The sequence below is a fragment of the Loxodonta africana genome, chromosome 1 (assembly GCF_030014295.1).
Source record: "Loxodonta africana isolate mLoxAfr1 chromosome 1, mLoxAfr1.hap2, whole genome shotgun sequence".
In the NCBI taxonomy this organism is placed as follows: Eukaryota; Metazoa; Chordata; class Mammalia; order Proboscidea; family Elephantidae; genus Loxodonta; species Loxodonta africana.
Window position 1 is genome coordinate 76372938 of NC_087342.1, and position 9364 is coordinate 76382301.

A 9364-nucleotide genomic window follows, 5' to 3' on the forward strand; every position below is an offset into this window, starting at 1 on the left:
CCCCAGAGAAATAGTAGACCTAGGCAAAGAACATTAGCGATCTTAAAACCATTAGGCAAAGAGTTACTGGGAAATAACAGAGGTGCAAGGTACTAAACTTACCACTCACCGATTACTTGCCAATTGGAAAGTGAAAACAGAGAGGACCCTGGGAGCACTACTTTATTTTCATTATCATTGGGATACACTGACTAGTGCCTCTTGATGTGAAGTAAGTACTGTATAAAGTATACAGTATCAGGCCAAAATTTTTTAACATGAATCTAATCAGTTAATCAAAAGGATAGGATCAATCCTTTAGACTTCCACTGTACAGGAAATGTTGTTGTTGTTTGGTGCTGTCGAGTTGGTTCCAACTCATAGGGACCCTATGCACAACAGAAGGAAACACTGCCCGGTCCTTCGCCATCCTTACAATAGTTGTTATGCTTGAGCTCATTGTTGCAGCCACTGTGCCAATCCACCTCACTGAGGGTCTTCCTCTTTTCCACTGACCCTGTACTGTGCCAAGCATGATGTCCTTCTCCAGGGACTCATCCCTCCTGACAACATGTCCAAAGTGTGTAAGGCGCAATCTCACCATCCTTGCTTCTAAGGAGCATTCTGGCTTTACTTCTTCTAAGACAGATTTGTTCATTCTTTTGGCAGTCCATGTTATATTCAATATTCTTCACCAACACCACAATTCAAAGGCGTCAATTCTTCTTCGTTCTTCTGTATTCATCGTCCAGCTTTCACATGCATATGATGCAATTGAAAATACCATGGCTTGGATCAGGCGCACTGTAGTCTTCAAGGTGACATCTTGTCTTCGACACTTTAAAGAGGTCCTATGCAGAAGATTTGCCAAATGCAGTGCATCTCTTGATTTCTTGACTGCTGCTTCCATGGCTGTTGATTGTGGATACAGGTAAAATGAAATTCTGGACAACTTCAGTGTTTTCTCCATTTATCATGATATTGCTCGTTGGTCCAGGTGTGAAGACTTTTGTTTTCTTTATGTTTATATTTTTCTTTATGTTTATTTACAGGAAATAGAGGAATAAATTAAAAGATTGTGGGAGGACACAATGAGACAAATCCACAAGACAATTGGCTTGGACTTTTTAAAAAGGTCAATGTCAAAATAAAGCAAAAACGACAAAAAATGACACAATGCTGGTCTAGATTAAAAGAGATTGAGGAAACAATGAAATAAATGAATGGCCTTTGATTGGATCCTGTTTGAAAACAGTTCTGAAACACATTTTGTTGTTGCTATTAGTTCTTATCCATTATTATTACATCCTTATTAAAATGAAAAATAGCATGGAATAGATGATATATGGTAAGATAGAGTACATTGTAAAGAACCTATGGGCATCTATAGTTGTGGTTGAGTGGTTCAGATGAGGAACTAGAATTTCATTGGGTTCACCCATTGGAACTAGGAGCATTAACTTTTATGTCTTCATCTCCATCTCTGCCCACTAATTACCATATTGTAGTGCAAGCTACTTTTTTAGGTATTAAGCTTTCCTTGGATCTTTTACAAGTTACCTAACAATGGATTTCTCATTGCCCTGGAAGGAATTATTTTGGATGACTAAACTAAGTCAAGGGAACCAATAGAACCTTGTTTTGTTTCAGTTCTGAGGCTTCTTGGGTTCAAATTCCCATTGAAGAAAATCAAGCTAAAAGAAGGTCTTCACATAGTTGCATTTAGAAGGACACAGTAATCCCACTGCTTCCTTTTCTACAGCCATAACGGATGCAGCACTTGATTTAGGTCACCATGTCACCTAAATCAAGATCCTTGGAAGACAGCTGCCTATTCAAATGACTGAAAGAAATCCATATTTGTATCCATTCCAAAGAAAGATGATCCAAAAGATTGTAGAAATTATCAAACAATATCATCACTATCACAAAAAAGTAAAATTTTGCTGAAAATCGTTCAAAAGTGGTTGCAACAGTACATCAACAGAAAACTTCCATAAATGCAAGCCAGATTCAGAAGAGGTGTGGAACAAGGGATATCATGGCTGATGTCACATGGATCATGGCTGAAACCAGACAATACCAGAAAGATGTTTACCTGTGTCATTTTTTTTTTTAATTTTTGCAAATAGATGTTTATGTTTATTTAATTTCGATCAAGCATTTGGGATAATATTTAAATGATTAGCCTGGTGAATCTTAACGCTATGCTAGAAGAAACAGATTTGATGGTGCATTCTAAAATATATATTCACCTCACATTCTTAGCTTCCACCCAAATCCTTGCCGATGTAAATATTTCCTGGTCTTTCTCTAGAAACCAAAATTCCTGCATCTGGCATAAATAGATAACTCCTGTGCAGGAACTCAGGTGGTGGAGAGAAGAGCACTAAAGGTTCTTGCTAATTTCAAAAAGTCAACATATGAATCAAAAGACATTCCGAGGTCCTAGTGCCACCTTACATAAGAGAGGTGGGGCAAATTAAGGCAATGTTCCCAGGCCACATCAGAGAGACAGGATGAAAAAATTCCAGGGAGCTTGAGGGTAAATGAAGCCATGTGGTGAAAGTATTAACAAAGGACACACTAGATTAGTCTAAACTTTTAAAGGGCACCAACAGTGCTTTTTCTAAGCTAAATCTGAGTTAATGGCAAGAGTCATCCTATTAAAGCAAAGGATGGAATTTGTCTAAACGATTTTTGCAATGGGTAACATTAACTAGGTCTCATGGGTGTGACTGACATTAATTATCATTCTGTATTGTAGCTGAGCTCCCCAGAATTCAGGATGAGTGGGAAATAACAGAGTCAGTCAGTACAGTTGCACTGGATGGTCCAGCTCAGCCCCCAGCCTGAAAAATCAGCAAATAATCTTCCCCAATCAAAGCCTGAGACTCTGATGTAAAACGTTATCCAGCTGGGCATCTTTTCTTTTCAATAAACAATTTACCATTTGAGCAAGAATTAGATCAAGGTATTATCAATGAGTGTTTTTTGGTATCCCCAAGGGCTTCCATGTTTTTTTGACTATGCGAAGGTATTTGACTTCGTCAATCATAACAAATTATGAATAACATTGCAAAGAATGGGAATTCCAGAACACTGAATTGTGCTCATGAGGAACCTGTGCTTAGACCAAGAGACAGTTCTTAGAACAGAACAAGGGGGTACTGCATGGTTTAAAGACAGGAAAGGTATGCGTCAGGGTTGTATTCTTTAACCATACTTATTCAATCTGTATGCTGAGCAAATAATCCAAGAAGCTGGACTATATGAAGAAGAATGTGGCGTCACGATTGGAGGAAGACTCATTAACAGTCTGTCCGATACAGATGACACAATCTTCCTTGCTCAAAGTGAAGAGAACTTGAGACACTTACTGATGAAGATCAAACACTACAGCCTTCAGTGTGGATTTCACTTCAACATAAAGAAAACAACAATCCTTACAACTGGACCAATAAGCAACATCATAATAAATGGAGAAAAGCTTGATATTGTCAAGGATTTCATTTTACTTGGATCCACAATCAACACTCAAGAAAGCAGCAGTCAAGAATTCAAAGGACACATTGCACTGGTCAAATGGGCTACAAAAGACCTCTTTAAAGTGTTGAAAAGCAGACAAGGCACTTTAAGGACTGAGGTGTGCCCCACCGAAGCCAAAGTATTTTCAATCACCTCATATGCATGTGAAAGCTAGACACTGAATGAGGAAGAGAGAAGAAGAATCAATGCCTTTGATTTATGGTGTTGATGAAGAATATTGAATATACATCGGACTGCCAGAAGAACGAACTAATCTGTTTGGAAGAAGTAGAGCCAGAATGCTCATTGGAAGAGAGCATGGCAACACTTCATCTAACATACTTCGGGCATGCTATCAGGAGGGTCCAGTCCCTAGAGAAGAGCATCATGCTTCGTAGAGTAGAGGGTCAGAGAAAAAGAGGAAGACCCGCAATGAGACACGTTGAGCAGTGACTACAACAATGGGCTCAAGCGTAACGACTGTGAGGATGGCACAGGACAGAGCAGTGTTTCATTTTCTTGTACATAGGGTACCTATGAATCAGAACCCACTCAAGGGCGCCTAGAAATTACTACGATGCTGCTTCTCTGGGTGGGCCAGTGGCGCAATGGATAACGCGTCTGACTACGGATCAGAAGAATCCAGGTTCAAATCCTGGCTAGCTTATTACCCTTCTCTAATTTTGAAGTTCCACACACAAAAAAAGTTACTGTGGAAATATTAGGTTCTGAGAAATAACTCCACCAGGAATTTCGTACTCTCACTGGCAAGTATTTGTTATGCATCTACCAAGTACAAAGTGCAGTGAGGAATGAAAGACAGCAGAGAGACTCCGTGGTCTGATGTCTTGTAATGATCTCATTAGTGCTGCCTTTTATTCTCATTTCTCTCTCATTCTAAGTAAATACAAAGGAGGTATTTTTGCCTCTTACAGTGTTCTGTAGGTGTTTTTGTGTCATTTGTTTGACTGATTGATTTAATTTTGAAGAAATAACACTATCTTAGGCTGGGTTCTCTAGAGGAGCAAACCAGTGAAGGGTGCAGGTACATATATAAATATATATCCAGTTGCCACTGTGTCTGTTCCAACTCGGACCACAGAATAGAACAAGCATATAGGGTTTGCAAGAAGCAGCTGGTGGACTCTAACTGCGTGTGGTTACCAGACAAAGGATTTAACCACTGCACCACCAGGGCCCCCTAATTAAGCAGTCCTTTTTAAAATCCTTCTTGAGTCATCCCAACTGGAACATGTTCTCTCCTGTTGAGACCCTGACTGATAGAAACCCAGATAGAAATGATGACGCCATTACGAGTGGCTGGAAATAGTTCAGAGGAGGGGTGGCTAATAGAGAATATTATTAATGTTTTGAATATTGGGTAACAACATAAAAATAGACATATACTATTTTTATAATACTTATAAAAACACAGAAAGATCACTGGGTCTTTAGGCTGCTTTTTAAGGAGGAGATGAAGGCCTGGTAGTAAACAGCAATTGCTTGTGATACTCTAATTCTCTCTCAGAAAGATGATTCTGAAAGATCAAAGACTCAAGGCTGTATTTATTCTGTTCCAGAAAGAAAGGGATATGGTTTTGCCTGTTCTTACCATTTGAGGAAAACGATGAGCTTTTTTATAACCTAGGAAATATTCCATTTACCTTTTAGTGGGCCTTCTCCTCATGAATCTTTAAGAATGTATTTTCGTTGCTGTTGCATGCCCTTGAGTGGATTCCAATTCATAGCAACCCTACAGGACAGAGTAGAACCGCCTCATGGGTTTTCCTAACCTGTAATTTTTAGTGGAGCAGGTCTTCTAGTCTTTTCTCTGGCAGGCCTGCTAGTGAAACATGATTCCTGTGGTCAGGGAGGCTAAGAGTTCATTAGATAAAAAATTGATCATAAAAACAACAATTATAATATAGTTTCTTTAAGTCTACAGCTGGCTATTTTAGCCAGGACTCTTTAACTTGCAATTGATTTAAATGAACTACAAATTATTTTATCAGAAAGAAACACTTGTTAGCTCCCTTACATTGGCTTAGGTTGACACTAATTGTGCATTGGTAGCTTTTAGGAGGTTTCTTACAGTTGAATTTCCTGCATTATTAACAATTCAGCTGCTTTATTTCCGTTTTTCCTGAGCAGCATTCATTTTAAATTCTGTATATTTGTTAGTGGGGAGTCCCCCTATTCTGAGAAGGTAAGCATAATCAGGGCTCTGATTCTTAGAGATTTGGCTGTAAGGAAACCCAAATAACCCGTTACCCTCTAGTCCAACTCATAGCAACCCTACAAGACAGCATAGAACTACCTGTATGGATTCCGAAGCTGTAATTTCTACATATTTCTCCGGCGAAGGAGTGCCTGGAGGGTTCGAACCCCTACCTTTCGGTGCTTTACCAGTTTTCTAGGAAAAATAACTCTTCAAGGCACCTAACCAAGGGGAAAAGTAAGCAGCCAAAGTGGCAGTAACGTTCGAACTCACTGCCCCTGGTTTAAGAGACCAGGGCTCTAACCCTTGAAAAACCCAGCCTTAAAAAAAAATCTAACCCTCTGAGGTCAAGTCAGTTCCAACTCATAGCAACCCTATAGCTTTAAAAAAAAAAAAAGCTTTAGGAGGCAGCTATTACCCTCCTTGTCCTGAAGCTGATGAATGACACAGTCAAACACTGGCTTTTTAGTTTTATTTGGTTCCTAGAAAACTTGACGCTCCACCTTTATTCCCTCTCTGGTTTTCTGGGATGTTTTCAAACAAATTCCACACTCTGTACAAGTTTAAACATCTTCTCCAAGGACTTTTGTCAGAAGAAGTACAGGGCCCGTAATATGCATCCTGAGAGTCTGCTACTTTTGCTCCAATCCAGTGTAGTCGAGACTGGGGTTCTACAAGTCGACAAGAAATGGTGATAACCACCTGTTGGTTGTCAAGATAGGGAGTTTGGGGTGGGGTCTTCGGGGCCCTCTTGATTTTACTTACAGCCAGGCCCCCCGCTCTGCAGTACTTTTCTCAGGGGTTGGAGCCAAGATATTCCGAACTTCAGTTCTTAGAGCCTTGGGGGAAAACACGCGAACTCTGTCTCATTTTTCCCGATACCAGAAACCAGAAGAGCCGGACTGAGGGGGGAGGCTGAGGGTGAAGCAGTCTGGAAGGGGGAGCTGAGGCGACCTCCTGGGAACAGAAGCCTAATCCAGAGGCTTCTCCTGTTATGCCCTGGTCTTTGAGGCTGAAAGATTATTTCCATCCCGGATCCAGGTCTGAAATCCTGGGGCTGTGTTTCTTCTTCTCCACCGGGTGGCGTTGAAATCCAAGCGCGCTGTGGAAAGAAACCAGAAAATTGTTAGAAGATAAATTCCGGTATTATTGGAGCTTTGAGGGGGCGCTTCACAATAGCTATTCGGGGACTCAGTGTGGAAAAACAGCAACCATAATGTAAGGAGAGCGGAATAAAAAGCAAACTCAACCGTGGATCCTAAACCTCCTGTTCCACGTCACGGGCCCTACGCTACGGGCCATCCGAAAAAGAGCAAAAATTGTTTTCCTCACTACCTTCATACCCAGAAAAACCCAGTGCCCTCGAGTTGATTCCGACTCCTAGCGACCCTATAGGACAGAGTAGAACTGCCGCACAGAGTTTTCAAGGAGCGCCGGGCTGATTCGAACTGCCCACCCTTTGGATAGCAACTGTAGCACTTCACCACTACAAAACCAAACCCAGTGCCTTCAAGTCGGTTCCGACTCCTAGCGACTCTATAGGACAGAGAAGAATGGCCCATAGAGTTTCCAAGGAGCTCCTGGCAGATAAAACTGCTGACCCTTTGGTTAGCAGCCCTAGCACTTAACCACTGCGCCACCAGGGTTTCCACTCGCTAGTTCCCACCCACTGCCCTAGAGTCCTTTCTGACTTCAGAGTCGCTAGTTATGCCCTAGAGTCCATTCTGACTTCAGAGTCGCTAGTTAGGAGGTGGGAAATCCAGGCTCTGTGTATCTGTTCCATCTGGGGATACAGCTCTCTCGCCTTCCAGAAAAGAGGCTGCAAAATCTACTGTTTAAGATCATGCCAGTCAGTCAGCTCTTCAAAAGGTCTCAAAAGCAAAAAACCAAAACTGTTACCATGGAGTCCATTCTGACTCATAGAGATGTTGTAGGAGGGAGTAAAATTGCCCTATACGGTTTAAAAGGAGTAGCCTGTGGTTTCCAACTGTCGGATTTCCAACCTTTCGGATTAGCAGCCATACCTCTCAACTGGTGCACCACCAGGGCTACCAAAAACCTTTGCACGGTAAGAAAAGCAATCACACACTCCCCCTCTTCACGCTTAGGTCAAGGAGAGACAAAATAATGTCCCATGTGACCTGGAGTTCATAAATGCAAAGGATGGGAAAACAAAACAAAACAAGAAGGGAGCATATTAATGCAGCTGAGAGTGAAGAGAATGAGGGAGTGAGGGGCAATTTTTGTCACTGTTCTCCAGCAGCCAGTTTACTGAGCTTTTTAGGATTTGGGGAATCAATTAAATCAGGATTCAGAAAATATAGGACCTGGCCTCGCCCATTGTTTATGTGACAATAAACCAGATACTTAATTGTTCCAAACTTTTCTGTATTGTTATTTATTTCCACCTCTTGTACAAAAGGAAATCTTTGCCTAATTGGAATTTCTTGTAATGAGTGTTTCCAGAGCAAATATTGCATTGATTTGCAAATCTAGGACTATGTTCAAAAGAGGAAATCAAAAATTCAAAAACATTACTGTTCATATCACAGACTTTCTTGTTGTGGTAGGCCCAGTCCTTGAAGCTCCTGCCCACAACTGGTCAGGAAGGGAAAGATGAGAAGTGGACTTGGGTACATCTAGGTTCTAGCAGTATATTGACAGGAAGTGCCAGAAATTCAAGCTGCATTTGGAAGAGCATGTGTAACAACGGATATCTTTGCTGATGTCGGATGAATCTTGGCTAAAAGCAGACCACACTAGAAAAATGCTTACCTGTATTTTATTGACTATGTAAAGGCATTCGACTGTGTGGATCATAACAAATGACAGGTAACAATTCGAAGAATGGGAATTCCAGAACACTTAATTGTGCTCGTGCAGAACCCGTACATAGACCAAAAGGCAGTCTTTCAAACAGAACAAGCAGATACTGCATGGTTTAAAATAGGAAATGTATCCGTCAGCACTGTATCCTTTCAATATATTTATTCGATCTGTATGCTGAGTGAATTATTGGAGAAGCTGGACTATACAAAGAATAATATGGCATCAGAAATAGAGGAAGACTCATAGTAGACAATCACACGCTACTGGAAATCATGGCCTAGCCAAGTTGACACACACATTTTTGTGGGACTCAGTTCAATCCTTCACAACCCATTGACAACCTATGATGTGCAGATGGCACAACCGTGCTTGCTGAAAATGAAGAGAATTTGAAGCACTTACTGATGAAGACCAGAGACTACAGCCTGCAGTATAGATTACAGTTCCACATAAAGAAAACAAAAAATCTACACAACTGGACCAATAAGCAACATTATGATAAATAGAAAACATACTGAAATTGTCAAGAATTTCATTTTACTTGCATTTACGATCAATGCACATGGAAGCAGATGTCAAAAAATAAATTGACTTATTGCCTAGGGCAAATCTGCTGCAAAAGACCTCTTTAAAGTGTTCAAAAGCAAAGACATCACTTTGAGAACTAAGGTGCGTCTGACCCAACCCATAACATTTTCTGTCATCTCATATGCACGGAAAATGTGAACAATGAAAAAAGTAAGATCAAAGAAGAATTGAGGCTTTGAATTGTGGTGTTGGAGAAGAATATTGAATATACCTCAGACTGCC

The 9364-nt window shown here is 40.8% G+C and overlaps 1 non-coding gene across 1 annotated transcript; it reads left to right on the forward strand.

Moving 5' to 3' along the window:
- Positions 1 to 4101: 4101 nt before the first annotated feature.
- On the forward strand, positions 4102 to 4174 carry TRNAR-ACG (transfer RNA arginine (anticodon ACG)). Its single transcript has one exon. It is a non-coding gene; the product is annotated as a tRNA-Arg (tRNA).
- The last annotated feature ends 5190 nt before the right edge of the window (positions 4175 to 9364 follow it).